Source organism: Stegodyphus dumicola, chromosome 8 (genome assembly GCF_044657685.1).
Source record: "Stegodyphus dumicola isolate Sdum_Otavi_A_Nest chromosome 8, ASM4465768v1".
Taxonomy (NCBI): domain Eukaryota; kingdom Metazoa; phylum Arthropoda; class Arachnida; order Araneae; family Eresidae; genus Stegodyphus; species Stegodyphus dumicola.
Window position 1 is genome coordinate 53440365 of NC_140775.1, and position 16153 is coordinate 53456517.

Genomic DNA, 16153 nt, shown 5'->3' on the forward strand with positions numbered 1-16153 from the left:
TAAAGCGGACAAGAAGGAAAAAAATAAATAACCTATTAAAATGCAACAGGTATACTGCTTGGGGGGAAAATGGGACAGTTCTAGATATCTCTCGTTCTACTGGGCCGATTGATGAAATTCAACTTGCAATTTTCATGTCTCGAAAGCGCGAATTAGGATATGTATTAGATTTATATATAGCATGGTTCTAATATAGGTATTTTGACATAAAATCGAACCTTTTTTGAAATAAAATACCAATTTTTGTTTCTATATTTCGATTCTATGTCTCAAATTACGCCAAACTACCAAATTTTGTAAAAATCGTACGAGTAGTTTTTAAAAAATTAGCTTTCAAAATTTTAGCTTCTCAATGTTAATTGAGTTTGGTGTATATTGATTAATCTCTCTTTTTTATTAACCTTATTTGATTCTTCCTTTCACATTTCGAAATTAACGTTCATTCCATATAAAATTCATCCATTTATTATAATTTATTTTTAAAATTTGTATTTTAAAATAATTTTTATAAATTTTTCAAAAAATGTTTGAATTATAATCTATAAAATTGTTACCATCGTCTTAAAGTAGACGTATTTTTAAGCACACCTGCAAAAAAATTACAGTTTTTTATTCAAAATTTCCGAAGATATACGGGAATTTATATATATTGGCGCGTTTTAAAATTTGGCGCATTTGTTGAAAGTGATAAAACATCAAATGTGGTTCAGACAAATTGCTAAAATTATTTGTAGCTAAAATTATTTGTAGAAACGTAGTGAATTTTTTCTCGCTCATGCATAATGTAAAAAGGTAGGAGCAAGGTGCCTTTTTTTCCGCTCCAGCATAATGGAAGGGTTGCCACATATTAAGAGGTTCGCCAGGTGAATTATTCTTGGCGCAAAAATTGTGCCAAGATAAATTTTTGTATTTGTTGTGTAATTAGCATTTAATCCATCAGTTCGAAAGTCCAAGTACAACTAGGGCCAAGATAAGCGACTTTTTTTCCCTATTCAAATTTATATCTGTTATTTTAAAAACTACTCTCAATAGTATGTCTGTTCTGTTTGAGACAATTTAAGCCATCTGCAACCGCACTTACGAATAACAGAGCGGATAAGATCAATGAACGCTAATAGTTCGATTCGGATTCAGATCCTGGTGAATGAGCTGGCTGTAAGTTGTTTCTATGGTTTTTCTCATGTCTAGCATACAAGCCAGTTTCCCTTAGAAAGTTCGCAATGAAATCTTCCCTTCCTTAGACAGACGTTGTATAATTTGCATTTATCAATCAATCAGCTAAACAAATCATCTACAGTGTAGCTGAAATTCTAATTAACCCTGAGAAACCAATGCTAAAATAAAATAACTCATTTTGTATAATATCTCAAAGTAAAAGATTTGATTAAAAAAGGCAGCTCATAATCAAGCTCCAAATTTGTGTGGTATTTGAAACTGAAAGAAAATCTTAAATAATTACATTGGTTTCTTAACAGACTCGACTTAAAATTAATGCAAAACCTAATAGCTAAAGTTTGAAACTTAAAGTTCCATTTCAGTTATTAAATTATCATTTTTAATGTTAGTGCTTAATATTTCAATCAGTAATTCTTTATATCATTTTTCTTGATTTAGAATAACGCCTTTCAAATCTAAACACTATTTTAAAATTGTGCTAGTAGAGTTTGTTTTGATAATTAGAAATTAGAACAATTGAAAATTTTTAAATATAATCCTAAAAAAATAAATAAATAAATCTGAAAGCTTCCAAATTTTACATTATGCCCAAAGGGGCGTTTTTTTAACGTTTTGTATGTTACCTACTTTTATTTATTAAATATCATGTTCTCCGCATTTAAACCATAAAATTCAGTTCAATAGAAATATCGCAAAATAATTTTAAAATGAGCATATCTTTCGAATTTCCGATACATAGCCTCGCGCGATGGAGATAATTTTTTTTTTCGTAGAATGTTGCCGTTGCTCGCTTTGAAATCGTTGAGTTTGTTAATCAAAAATTCGTTAAAGTTTTACAAAAATATGAAATAGATAATAAAACAAATTCCAAATTTGGGCTTCCAGATGCCCATATTCGCAGAAGGTTTACGTTATTCAAAATTTGATTGCTCTAGGTACTGTTGCTTTACCACAATGCGAGAGACATACACACATTTATGCAGATTCTTCATTATTTAATTTCTTTAAATATAATAGAGGGGGATAATATTTGGTGGCAACAATTTGAAAAGTGAATCTACGTTTATAGTGAATCGACGCCAAATGCCAAAACGAAATTAATAGTCTTTCTGGGCAAATTGCTCCTTTGGATTAAAAATGATCGATAGTCTCCAGTCACTACCAATATTTAGCAAAAGATCATCTGCATTTAGAAAGGACAGAAAAATGTTACTAAAATACAAAATAAAATTTTAGATGAATTAAAATGTTTTATTTTGATAACATTTAAATCAAATTCTATGTAGAGTTAATTTTTAAAAACTGAATACCAAGCTTTAAATTTTTAGATTTCATATTTTAACAAGCCTTAAAAGTATAAAAATCTGAAATTCAAGTACTGCCAGAATTACACGCTTAATATTTATTTTAAGTTGGTAATTGTTCAGTCATAATTACGAATTAAAACATAATTCATCAAATTGCTTCGAAAGAACCCTAAATCATACTTTTAACATTTATTTTAGATTGGTAATTCTGAAGCCTGAATTCAAATAAAAAATTCTTTTTAAATGGTTCAAAATTATACATTTAGCATTTATTTTGAAAAAGCTTCAAAACTAAATCTTAATAATTATTTTATAATGGTAATTTTTTTAACATCAATGGCAATAAAATTTTCAGAATGGTTCAAAAGTTTTCCAATGCAACTGAAAATTGGACTTTTGAAGTTTATTTTAAAACTGGTAGTTTTCAATTTCAACTAAGATAAATTCCAATGGAAATTTCATCAATCGAAATTTATTAGACATTAGCAATTAAAAACATTTTAAATAGCTAGAGTTGATAGAATCGTTTTTTAAATTTCGATTCGAATTCTCATTTAAAAAATATCTCTTCAATGGAAACTTAATTTCTTTATAATGCACTTAAATAATTTGTAGATGTTTAAAATTTGCCTTCATTATATCACTGTCAGACACATAATATATTTAAAGCTTAAAATTCGGAGTTACAAAATGAGGAAGGTTAAAGTTTTCTGAAAAATTGTAAACAACTTTTGTTTGAAAATGTTTCCTTTAATTTACTTTAAACACAGCTGAATTTACTCTTTAGAATTCGAAGGGATAGTCAAAATGAATTTTGTTTGATTTCAATGAAATGATTCAAGAAAAATTAATAGCTGGTAACCTAGTATCTCCCGGCCAAGAAATATCGAAATAAAGTTAATTTTTTAATTGGAAGACGATAAATAATAATAAAAGCGTGTATAATTTCTTAATACTTAAATATAGCCATTAAATTACTCAATGTTCTACCGCGGCAACATATTACAACACAGCGGGGATGCTAGGTAAAAAGAAAAGGGTGAATAAAAAAGACGAGAAAAAAACTTCATCTACTTGCATGCGGCCAATTATGACATTGCACTGGTTGTCGTGGCATCACCTTCTTCTCATGGGATAACAACAAACGAAACAACCATCACGTTCTCTCAGTTTACGTCTTAGAAGCAGGTTCTTGGCCCTGACCCACACTGGCTGTCGGACACTAAGACTAACGGGACACCCCATGCGAACAGGTCAACTACCAACCAAACCGAAGCAGGACAGGTAGATATCGCTTTGTTTTCGAACGACTGCGAAACAGAATCAGCTTTTTAAAGAGCAATCAACTTCCCTAACATTAAACGTGACGCAAATTGTTGCTAGGCAGACGAACTACCACATCTGGTGCAGCCAACTCTTCGAAGAAGCTATGTTACGATTTCCTGCTCTCGCGTAGTCCCAGGAACTAGGTAAAAATACATTTTTATTTATTTATTTAATTACTTATTTTAGGAAGCCTTCTTAAGTAAATTAGTTTCGTTTGTATTAACAAGAAAGAAATCATAATTCAATACGTACTATATTTTTAAACGAAGTTAATTGTTTTATCATCATATATGGAATAAAATGTCATGTATTGCTTTTAAAAAGTATAGTAATGGCACTATTAAATAAAACTATAAAGGGCAAAAATTCGTTAAAAATTACCCTGAGGGTTCGATAATTATAAGTTGCCTCATGTTGTCGTCTAAGAATAGTTTTCTGTTCAATTTATAAAGTTTCATTTACCACTATATGAATTCCAACAGGAAATTACCTCGGTGTGAGACAATACAGAACAAAGTTGAGCTAAATTAGTGCCAGTGTGTGCTGTTAAAGACATATGATATTTATCAGGTTCTGATTACAGACCGTTCCGAATTTATTTTGAATGGTATATTTTTACTCTGTGTAACAGTGATCAAATTTGAAAAGCCATAACGGGACAAATTTTCAATCATAATCTCGATTTTTATCCATATCATGTTTAAAACTAATTTTTAGTTATCGACTACTTACTTGTTGAAATCTAATTTCCGTTTTCATTACTTAATCCATAATTTTACACGAACGCAAGAAGTATCTGATTAAAGTAAATTAATATAATAATATTTTCTAATCTCGTTTATATTATTTTAAGCTAAGAAAATTAAGATTTTTGAACAGTTTATATGCATTTGTTAATATTTAATATTATCTTACTGCAAAATTTACTACGAAGCTAATCGTTTAAATTTAATCAATAATGTCCAACAATAAATCGATTATACGTAGTCAATATTTATTTGTAGAAGAGAAAATGATAACAAAAGTCTTCAGAATTGTTTTATAAGGTCGTTTTCATACAGCTGTTAATTACTCACTATTCTACTCAGACAGCATGGTATTAAAAAACTTCTTGTTGTTAAAAATAAAAACTCTTCTAAAAATCGAAAGCAATAAATTTATATATAGTATCGAAGGAACTCATTTAAAACCGGTAAATTTAAATCCAGCACTGCAACTACAGTCTTTCAAACTCTAGCACACGAGAACTATTTTGAAACTGAGTTAAATACAAGCAGGAAATTACTTAATATTGATTTGATAAGACTACCGTTTTCGCTTTCTTTACCCTTGAAATAATATACATACCTCAAAGAATTCATATTATATATTACTCTCGATATTTTGTTTTTCTTGTAGAAATTTAAAGTTAAAAATTGTTTTTTATTTGATGTTTCAAAGTTTTCATTTTTAACTCAAAGAGCGTTAGCCCAGGAGGGTTATTAATTTCGTTTGGGCATTTTGCGTCGATTCAGTATAAACGGCGTATCACTTTTCAAATTGTTGCCACCAAATGTTAGAGCCACCAAATAGTTCAAAAAAGAAGTTGAAATTTGGCGAGAATTTTTGGAAGGTGTACTTACGGAAGCCAAAATAACTGTTTTGCCTTAAAATGCCGGACTCAGTCTATTAAGTGTCAGATAGAAAACAAGAATCTTTCATGTGAATGTGGCCTTTTCCTCAAATACTATAATGCAGAATTGAGCAAACATTTTACAAAAAATCTGGTGTGTATACCTCACGACTTTCTCGTACGGAATATTAAATTATAGGCATTTTTTGCTGCATTTCATTTAAACTTATTTCCTCGAATTTCATTAGAGATATATTTCTCGTTTAATTAATTCAGTTCTTACTTCGCGGCAAGGCAAAAATACATAAAACCTCAAAATATCGTTATTAAAAATTGAAAACTTTAGAAAAATATAAAACACCGAATACAGTTGAAACAATTAAAAAACAGTTTTTACAACTAAAATAAGAGTTTATACGCAAAAACCAGCAATTCGGCCAGCGGGCAAGAAGGGAGATGTTTTCGTGCACAAAACTGAGTTTCCTTTTGGTTCCATTCGGCAAAAAGTCACGGAAGGTGCAGAAATTGGCTTAATTCACTATTCTACTAAGTTTCAAATGTAAACAAATATGGCTGCTATGGCAAAAATTAAGCTTAGCCGCGCTTAAGCAATTTTTAAATTGTTGATAATTCTACAACTACTGCATGCAGATTAACTAAAAGCATAAAAACCTTAACCGGAGGATAAGAACAACATAATTAAATCATTTTTAAAGCAAAAAATGCACAATTTACTAGCATATAAGAATAAAAAGTGAGCTCACGGAGCCGCGTAACGGAAGGGGTATATACATACATATATATATATATATATATATATGTGCAAACTTCTGATGCAGCCGATTGCAACCAAAAAGGGAGGTTCACAATTACATATAATAGCAGTCTTATATACACTATTTCAACGTTCTGAGGCTACTCGCTTTTGAGGCTTGCGAGATACATACATTCACGCGTATATACGTATAGACATCATGAAAAAATCTTTGCTGAATCCATTTTAAATAATTTTTACAAATCGTATTAGGAAAAAGAGTCCTCTATTCTGTCCTTATGTATAGATGTCACGCAAAAACATCGTTAAACTGCATTCGATAGCGGTCAAAATGGATATTTTCTTTGAAATATGATACGCGAGAATTTTCGCGATTACTATACTTCCTTTACTTCATACAAGGAAGTAAAAAGTGCGTTCCCATTTTGGAGACTCCTTGCCAACATGTAAATAAAACTAATTAAAAATACAATTCAATATGCGTTTTTAGAAAGGTATTCATTTCACTTAGCAATATTCATTTCACATTAAAAGGATATTCATTTCACTTAATATAAAACACCGAATACAGTTGAAACAATTAAAAAACAGTTTTTACAACTAAAATAAGAGTTTATACGCAAAAACCAGCAATTCGGCCAGCGGGCAAGAAGGGAGATGTTTTCGTGCACAAAACTGAGTTTCCTTTTGGTTCCATTCGGCAAAAAGTCACGGAAGGTGCAGAAATTGGCTTAATTCACTATTCTACTAAGTTTCAAATGTAAACAAATATGGCTGCTATGGCAAAAATTAAGCTTAGCCGCGCTTAAGCAATTTTTAAATTGTTGATAATTCTACAACTACTGCATGCAGATTAACTAAAAGCATAAAAACCTTAACCGGAGGATAAGAACAACATAATTAAATCATTTTTAAAGCAAAAAATGCACAATTTACTAGCATATAAGAATAAAAAGTGAGCTCACGGAGCCGCGTAACGGAAGGGGTATATACATACATATATATATATATATATATGCAAACTTCTGATGCAGCCGATTGCAACCAAAAAGGTGACCTTTCTAAGGATTAGACTGAATTACTTGAAAGCACGTTAGGGCTGTTTGCTGAAGGGAAGGGCTCCCTTCGCGAAGAACTTTCTAAGAACCTCGTATTCACATCAAGCATAAAGGAAATTACCAATATACCCATGCAACCAGCTCATTGTCCAGTATTCGAACACGGATGGAGCTACCATGGGTCTCCTCCCAAAACGGCCAGATTGATTAAAGCGCTACACAAAGGTGTACTTAGCACGCTATTTTACAGACGCATTACCTCACCCTGATAAAATAATGCCTTTTTGGAGGAGGGAGAGAAGAGTCAAATTTCTAAGCTTTTGAAAAATGACAAATAGTTAAGTACTTAAAATAAATTATTATTCATTTTTTCAGTTAGTTACGATATTGCTAGTTATAATAAACAGTCTAGCAGTATTTAATTTTTTTCGTATCCTCTCCAACTTTTATGAATAAAATTAAAAAGAAAAAAAACCTAAAAATGGTTTTTTCTATACCAGCCTCAAAATCGTAAATATAGGCATGGAGAGTAAGTTAACAGAGTGTGCCAACAAAATCATAGAAAACTTCCAAATGACAACCGTAGCTTTATTCTGACTGTCAGTTTCACTTCTGAAGGAAATTCGATATAAACCTCGCAGAATTGCTTTGGCATAGTTTTAAATAAACGGACGGAACAGTATTACAAAAATGAATAAAGTTTAAAATCATCATATGTAAAAAAATAAAACATTAGAAGTCATGCAATTTGACTGGTATTATACCAATTTCAGATAAAAGTTTTCCTTTTCAAAAGTAAAGGTTTAACAATCCTGTATTAAGTTCATGATAGACGCCATTAGAAATACATTCTATTGATAATATTAATATTCCAAATAATAGTAAAATTTATTAGTTGAATATATTATAAATATATTTAAAACTACATCAGTTCCATAAAATATTAATCATCCGAAGGATCAATTAAAGATCTTATGATACACTAAATGGCAACATTCTGGATGAAAGCTATTCACCGTGCTGCTAAAAAGACATTAAAACTCATGAGGTGCCAATACTTGCTGGGTCGTGGAGACAAATCTTTAAACAGTATAAATGTGACGCATCCTAATGGTTCTCGAAAGTGGAAAGACTTCAGTGACCTTTCTAAGGATTAGATTGAATTACTTGAAAGCACGTTAGGGCTGTTTGCTGAAGGGAATGGCTCCCTTCGCGAAGAACTTTCTAAGAACCTCGTATTCACATCAAGCATAAAGGAAATTACCAATGTACCCATGCAACCAGCTCATTGTCCAGTATTCGAACACGGATGGAGCTACCATGGGTCTCCTCCCAAAACGGCCAGATTGATTAAAGCGCTACACAAAGGTGTACTTAGCACGCTATTTTACAGACGCATTACCTCACCCTGATAAAATAATGCCTTTTTGGAGGAGGGAGAGAAGAGTCAAATTTCTAAGCTTTTGAAAAATGACAAATAGTTAAGTACTTAAAATAAATTATCGCAGTTCTTAAAAAAGACTTAAAAAACACTTTTGTCCTTTTGATAGTAAAAATTTAATATACCTAATAAATTAGTTTGGGGTAAAAGAAATATCGAAATATACTGAGATTCTTTTATATACGTGTGAAACACGAATTGGTAAGACAACATTTCAGGGTTCATATCATACTTCGAATATAGATTGCAAGCCTCTTTCTGTATTTTTTTTTAAACACTAATAAATTTCTTTAGTATTTTAATAATTTTCTGTTTATAAAATGTTACGTTCAAGAAAGAAACAGATTGAACTGCTCAACACTTAATGCTTGGTTAATGAGTTGGCAGCAATAAATAACATATTTACTATAGAAGATAAGCGAATACATTTCATTTATCATTCTGTATGTCAAATAGTAGTTGTAAGAATGCCATTTATCAGTTTAAATACGGCCTCTGTGAAATGATCATTCCGCTAGCGAACTCATTCTTCCAGGCAAGTTTGAAGTTGTGCTTTACTAGTCGTAATACATCGTCAAGGATGTTGGTGACTATATTTATGACGCGATTCTTCAGTATTGTGATATAACATGTTCCGAAACCTTCTTGCTATTAAGTCCTTCCATAAGATAAAATCAGAGCAATTTTAATTTAGGGGACAGTGAAGTCAAGATCTGCCACCATAAGGCGAAATTAATCCCTGTGGGTGCTTGTCGCAAAATAATCCATACATACGCTGTACGTATAAGCATGAATTTTTGCGAATGCGGTCAGCCTTGTCTTTGGAATCATAAATGGGGTCTGTTCAACTTCCGTAATTGCTTCTGCTATCTCCAGTATTCCTTTCAATGCGAAAGGGAAAGTACAGGGAGGAAAACGTACAAGCTCTTTCCGAAAGTTACATGCTTAGTCAAAACATACAGTGGAGCACAAACTCAATTCTACACTAGCCATGGTCCCTTCCCGCTCTATCTTATAAGAGCTTCAGCAAACGAATTCAGAGTTGTGTGAATGGGGTGCGGTAGGTAACGCAGATCACTACCTCTTCAACTGCCCACACACCAATAAATTGCGTTTAAAAATCCCAACAGTGAATAGTGGCCGCAGTGAAAAGAACAAGCAGGCGAAAAGTAAGATAGAGGAGGTGATCAGGTTATGCTCAGCAAGGTATTAAGAGATTCTTCCCCTTCGTTGAGAAATGTATCTTCGCAGCATAATTTCAATAGCAAATCAAAGTGTTGGAGAGAGGCCTTACAAAAGTGGAGTACATTGAGCTGACAACTCGCAGTTAGGCGGAACAGCAGATTAGTGTAGTTGATTCTTGCAGTAATATCCGAGTATTTTGAACAGCAACAAAGTTACTCCCTTGATAGGTACTACAACTTTAATAGCTGTTGCAACTTTTCCAAACATTTCAGCTAAAGTACAAGAAAATTGAGTCACGTAACTCCCTACCCAATTTAAGCCAGATAGTACTACAACTGAAAATCAACATTAGAAAAATAGAATAGTAACAGGACTGTAAGAGCAAAAACTACTGGAATGTAAGCTTATTACTATCCATTTTGTATGTGCTTGTTAAAAATAAAATTGTAAAGCAGTTAAAAAGGACATAGAAAATCCAGTCAATGTGTAAATGAAAGTACAAGTTTACTTTGATTATCTCAGTAAAAGTATTGTAAATATGAATTCAGATAATGTTTAAATGTGCACATAACTGTCATGATTTTATGTAAGTATCACATGTAACTTGTACAAGACAATGTTTGTAATTAACATATCTATGCTTATACACAGGCCTTGTATGCCCATGTAATATTTATATTTTTATACGGAAGAAATAATCCCTTCCACCAGGATAACTATTAACACTGTAAGACTTTTACAAAAGTCAGGTTAGTGGTTATCTCAGTATCCCTGGCGATACATTATGACGGTAATCAATAAGCTTCTTTGCCGCCTAGGAGAATTTGTAGTCCATTAGATCCGCTATTTCACAGTAGTAGTATTTGAAAACTGATCAACAAATAGCATTCTTATAATTAATGTTTTATACCCATAATAATAAATAGAACGTGTTTTTTTGCTTACAGCATGATTTTTATTAATACGCTCTATGAATTCTGCACCCTACGTAAAATAATGCATGTTTTTTACTCGACTCTTTTTACGCGGTTTTATCTTACTTTAAACAAGAAGTTGCTTTTTCCAAATCATTATAATATCTTGCAACTGTGAACAGTTGTTTTGGCTTCTAGAAAATAGTTCAAGAAAATAAATAAATGAGATTGATGAAAAGAAAAATGGAAACTTACGCCGAATTCCGTTTTCTCAAATTAACGCTACTGCGGAGGGTTCTAATTATCAAAGTAATAATAAACAAATCGTCGTTCTTAATACATGAAAGAAGATGCTTTTCCGATTCACAGGGGAAACATAACACCTGCTTTCAACATGCTGGAGGAAAAGGGTTAAAAGTTAAAGAATTTTGAGGAAAACTTTGATAATTTTAGGGAATTTTTCTTTGTATCGGGAGTTTTGAGGTAGTAATTTTACTTACATATTTATCTATGCCGGAATTTGTTGAAAATATTGCAAAACACCTGTGATAATTTTCCGTTTAAAGGTCGATGCCTGTAGTTTCTAATAAAATACTTTTATAATAAATTTCAAATAGCAATGAGCAACAAATTTTAATTTTTTTCTTGCATACTCGCTATGAGCCCATCCGTGACCTAGTGGATAATACCGCTGAAAGTACGTAAGTCCACTAGAGTTCGATTTCTTGGTGCAAGAGTTCGCTAGAGTTCGATTCAAAGATTCACGGGACAATATCCCTTATAAAGTTCTGCCCGAAGACATCCTTTTCTTTAAAGAAAATAGTCCTCGTGTGCTTTGTGCTTAACCAAACAAACGAGCCTTTATAAAGTCCTTTACGGAGGCTTTTCTTATCAGAAAAATAACCTTTACGTACTTTGCCATGATCGGTTAAAAAAAAGTTAAAGTTAAAAAGTTAAAGTTAAAGTTAAAAACCTTAAAGTTATATATTTTATAGAGTTTTTCCGAAATGAATCTATCTGCAGTAAGCATGATGCTGTGAGATAAGTTACTGCTGTCAGATTAACTATAATAACTAATAACTCTATAACTTTAATTTTGTGACTAATTAAAGTACATTAAATCAAATAAACAGAAAATGAAATTTAAGAACTTAATTTTGCTGCCAAATTTGTTTGTTAGTTCACTAAATCTGAGAAATTCCTGTTATATAAGGTATTTCTCCCACTTCCCTAGCGTGCCTTCGTGGTATAATGGTAGCACGCTCGGCCGGTATTCCAGAGGTCTGTGGTTCGATTTCCGGCGAAGGCGTTTGCATATTTTTCATCTCTCTGGCTTCCAAAAAAAATCCTAATGACTCTACAACCTTACCAAAATAAGGAATGCTTTTGTTTCGGATACTGTTTCGCTGCAATTAAGAGTAATTACGAAGCAGAAAATGAGACCAGTTAAATTTGATTTGCTGTTCCAGATTTTACTAAATACAGTAACGTCGTTTATTAAACTCACTAGGTAATAAACTCAGGTGCTTATTAAGTTCAAATTTCTAGCCGCCGCTCTTTAAACTCGGATTGGCAAAAGTATGATTCTTCAGTGCCAGAATATCTTACTTTTATATCTATCAAAACTTTCGTAGTTCATCCATTATTACCTTATTATAATTATATTATTTATTAGTTCATTCATAAACTTTCGTAGTTCATCTATAGTTCATCCAGTACTGTAAACTCTGGCTTTATCATTCAGGTATGTGGTGCTTCAAAAACAGCTTTGACCGAAATTTTCGTACCTCCGGTCCCTCTACATATAACACATTGTTTTCAGAGTTCTTTGTCCACGTTGAACATTCTATAATTGAGTGAGGGCTCTTTCTAGAAATATCAGTTCATAAGAGATGAAAGTGAGCTTTCTGTATCTTATCTTTTAAGGTCTCCACTTTCAAAACCTTTTTCTATGCTCACAAAGAGAGTTAAAAAAACCTTAATAAAATGCTTCTAAGTATTACTATACAATAAGAGCCTTAAGAAAAAAAATGGTAACTGTATACTGAAGAGAACGTTAGGAAAGCACTGTCATGCTTATAATTATGAAGTAGGAGATCGACTGTACAGACAAAGGACTTTCTGCAGGCTAGAAACGTAAGTTTTGGAATTTGAATAAATCACTGGAAGAGACATTTTTTTAAATTTATATTTATGCTTAATTTGTAACTTACCAAGAAAAAAAAATGATTGAAGATTCTTCTTGATTCTGCTCTTCGTAATTGCAGCCAGAGAAAAATTACTTTTGAAATGAAGATTTCCCAAACAGCATTGCGCTATTTACTTAAACAAGAGATTATAAAGAATTAATAAAAAAATCCATATATGTCAAAAACGTGTAAAAGAGGTAGAAACTCGAGACACTGGAATTGCTGATCTAAGCTGGTTTCAAATTGTAAAAGTAAAAAAATGTTTCTATTTCTAGAGCTTTTTCACTAATTCGATAAATACTAGGAGGGAATTTTATATCAACTGGCATTATAGCTTAGAAATTGGAGAAAGAGAAAGCCAACATTCATCACAAATTTGCATGGTGAAACAAATAAGTGGATTATCATAATAAAAGCTGTTTCACTTGGCCTGCTAAATAAATGCAAGTTACTCGAAATTTATAATACAGACGAAACTGGAGTGCGGCACAGAATATTACCGGAAAACACAATATTTAACGGTGAAAAAGCAGCTGGTTTAAAAAACTTAGGAAAACCGTTTTTGTTTTATTAACGTGTAATATGATCCAACACTTATTAAGAAGATAGCATTAATTAATGACAAAAGCAGAAACCCTCGATATCTGAAAGAAGTCAAGAATTTACTATTAATGTACCGTAACAACAAGATCTCGCGAATGACAAATACTATTTTTAGAGATTTTTTTTAAAAGGACAGTAAACTGAAAAATGGAAAAAGAGCTTTAGTAATGAGATAACTGTTCAGCACACAGCTCACTGAATAATATTAGTATTATTCTTTCTGTAAATACAATTTTTCTTTCTGTAAATACAATTTCTAACATTCAATTTTTAATTTTAGGGTATCACAAAAGCTTTCGAATATCATGACAGAAAAAAGGTCCAGTAAATGATGAATACAATTGAAATTTGTGAAAATGGAAACACTACGAAAGAAAAAAAATAATATCTCTGCTGGAGGCTGTGCATATTAAACTTACTGTAAGGGGTTAACTTCTTAAAATCTAAAAGCTATTTTCGAAAATGTGGCTTTTGAAGAAGCCCCAGAGGAATTGCAAACTATAGCTAATGGTTAGAGAAGTTATAAGAATTCATTTTTAGAATTTGTATCAATACACAAAAAATATTGAGACAATATGACTATGAAAGTGTTAAAAGAACCGAAGAAACTGACACAGGGATACAGAAAAAACGTGATGACATGCCGACATCGAATTTAGAAACGCACTGCAGATTCAAAAAAAAAAAAAAAAAAAAAAAATTCTTGAACTGAAACGTGTTGATTAAAATAAGTGTCAGCAGTTTTGAGAATGCAACTGAAAAATTATTATAGAACAATATGAAATAAACACAGAAAAATTGTTTGTAAATGATATAATTTTATTAAGAACATAATTATTAAAATATTTTCATAAAAAATAAAAAATAATTTTAAAATTGCGTAAATGGTTTGATTTTGGTATTAGTGTTTGATTATTCTTTTAGAATTAACTAATGAATTAAATGTTAGTTATTATTTTAAAAAGTTTAAAACTGATATCACTATCCGCAATACGCAGGTAACTGTCCATTCAATTCAGGCCCTTATAAGCTTAAATGCGTTTGGAACGGAAAGGATTTTAATAAGCGACGTGTACGGTATGTTTGTTTTTTAGTAAGCGTTTTGGCTTCATACAGTTACAAAAATGAAGCTTACTAAATCTCTTTCAGCAAAATGCAAGCAAAAAACCTTTCCACGGAAGTAAAGGATTATTACAAAAACATGAAGTATTTTGAAATGCAAAAATCTTTTTTAATCCACATAAATGATGTTGATATTAAGCAACATCATGAAGTGATACTTTTAATCTAAATCCAAATCGCAAATCATTTAAAAATAGTTTTATCGATAAGTGATTCTTTTACATCTAAAACCCTTCACAAGCATCAGCTAAAAATGGTTCATTACACCACTTGATATTTTCTCAGTGACGTTCTCCATAACAGCTGCATACTCTGCTCTTCAAAAGCTTCTAGAGATAATAATTACAAGGATCGATGCTGCGTGAGTACAACGGTCATGACCCCTCACATTCATCCCATAGCTCAGACTAATTGTTTGGGAATATTTCGCCATGAATATATCCATTCAGGAAATTCCGGACGACATTTGCCATAATCTAGTTTTGCCCCTTCTCGTTGCAAAAATGCTTCTCCTGCGTTTATCTATATGTTACCGTGAAAGACCGAAATTGGAGAATGTCGACTTTCACCGGAGATGTTAACATTCACCAAATATGTTGGTGAAAGATCGAATATTGCACTACATTCTTGTACTCGCATATTCGGACCCTCACCGGTGTATGTCGACAATCACAGATATGCTCTGGTGTAAGTCGAAAAGAGAGGTCATAAAGTGCATAATAGTTTAAGTTGTTGCAATAAATAAGATTTGAATCACATAATTTAGTTAGTTTTTTATGACTGTTATTTTATTTTCTCATTTAGAACGTACTGTATAATTAAGTAAGTTTTTAACTTCTATTATTTTCCTTTCTCATTTTGAATGTATTGTGTGTTTTAGGTTATTATGTTCTTATTTCGAGTCTCAAGTGCGTTTATTCGCGACTGAATGACGGAGAAGAAAATATAATATTGTTATATGTTCAACATTCACCATTAGTACATGTTGAATGTCGACATTGACCGGTGTAAGTCAGAAATAAGAGTATTTCGAAAATATTTCGGACATACAACGAGAGACTATGTGAATGTTGACATTCACCGGTGAAAGTCGACATTCTCCAGATTTCGGTGTTTCACCGTAACATATACACCGCATGAAGTTACTGCGCTACCAGAAGTGTAATACAAAGTATGCCATTCAAGAACAGTGCAGTCCAAATAAATGAAACTACTTTGCATTTCATTTATTTGGACTTCATTTATTGAAATATTATTCATTTATTGAAAATAAATGAAACTGCTTTGCATTTCATTTATTTGCATTATTTATTGCTTTGCATTTTAGCGGATGTAGAAACATCTATCGAATATGAATTATTAGCTCCATGGGTACGATGGGTCTCCATGGGTCTATTAACATATCTTTGATCGATATTGAAAACTGAAATTATTAGAAAGCAATT

At 31.7% G+C, this 16153-nt stretch overlaps 1 protein-coding gene across 2 annotated transcripts in view; it reads right to left on the reverse strand.

The window, feature by feature from the left end:
- The window catches only part of LOC118200946 (PI-PLC X domain-containing protein 2-like), a 31270-nt gene extending 20082 nt beyond the window's left edge, over positions 1–11188 (reverse strand). Inside the window, exon 1 of one of the 2 annotated variants that reach the window (XM_035372938.2) lies at positions 11050–11188. The gene's annotated coding sequence lies outside the window, so the exon portion shown is untranslated. Of the gene's footprint in view, positions 1–3557; positions 3694–11049 lie in introns of those variants that run through there. The other variant, XM_035372937.2, reaches the window with a different exon arrangement.
- Positions 11189–16153: the final 4965 nt, after the last annotated feature.